The following is a 617-nucleotide window of genomic DNA, read 5'->3' as shown; positions in this document are numbered from 1 at the left end:
CTGGGGGCAGTGTGTATAAACATTGGAGCAGGCTGGGGAGGAGGGGGAGGGAGAGACTGGCCAGCAGGCACACAACAGGGTGGTTTCCAGGTTTGCCAGGTGTGCTTCTTACTGGAGTGGGTATGCTGGCCAAGAGGAAACCAAACATAACCTATCCTCATTTACCTGACCATTACAGGACTGTTATTTGTACTTTGTAACAAAATGTCTCAAGCTGAGGTGGCAGGCTCTCAGGGTACTTCCCCTCTGAGCAGGTGACGTGGCAGTGGTTTCAGTCACCAATCCCCCCTCTCAAGGGCTACTAGGAGCCCTAATTTTGCAACAGTGATTCTCAACCAGGAGTAACTTTGCCACCAGGGAACATATGGCAATGTCTGGAGGGAGGGGTTAAAGATTACCATTGACATGTAGTGGGTAAAGACCAGGGATGCTGCTAAAAATCCTACAACATACAGGCAGCCTCTATCACAAGGATTATCCAGCCCCAAATTTTGAACTACCAGAAATCAGCTGGTAGGTAGTGATGGCTTTTGCCCAGCTTCTTGGTGGAAAGTTTGAGCAGCTAAAACCATACTAATAATGCTAAGCAGTTCTTCATTCAAGTATTAGCTGGATAC

The sequence above is a fragment of the Cnephaeus nilssonii genome (genome assembly GCF_951640355.1).
Source record: "Cnephaeus nilssonii genome assembly, chromosome: 6".
Classification (NCBI taxonomy): Eukaryota; Metazoa; Chordata; class Mammalia; order Chiroptera; family Vespertilionidae; genus Cnephaeus; species Cnephaeus nilssonii.
Note: the sequence above shows the minus strand (reverse complement) of the source record.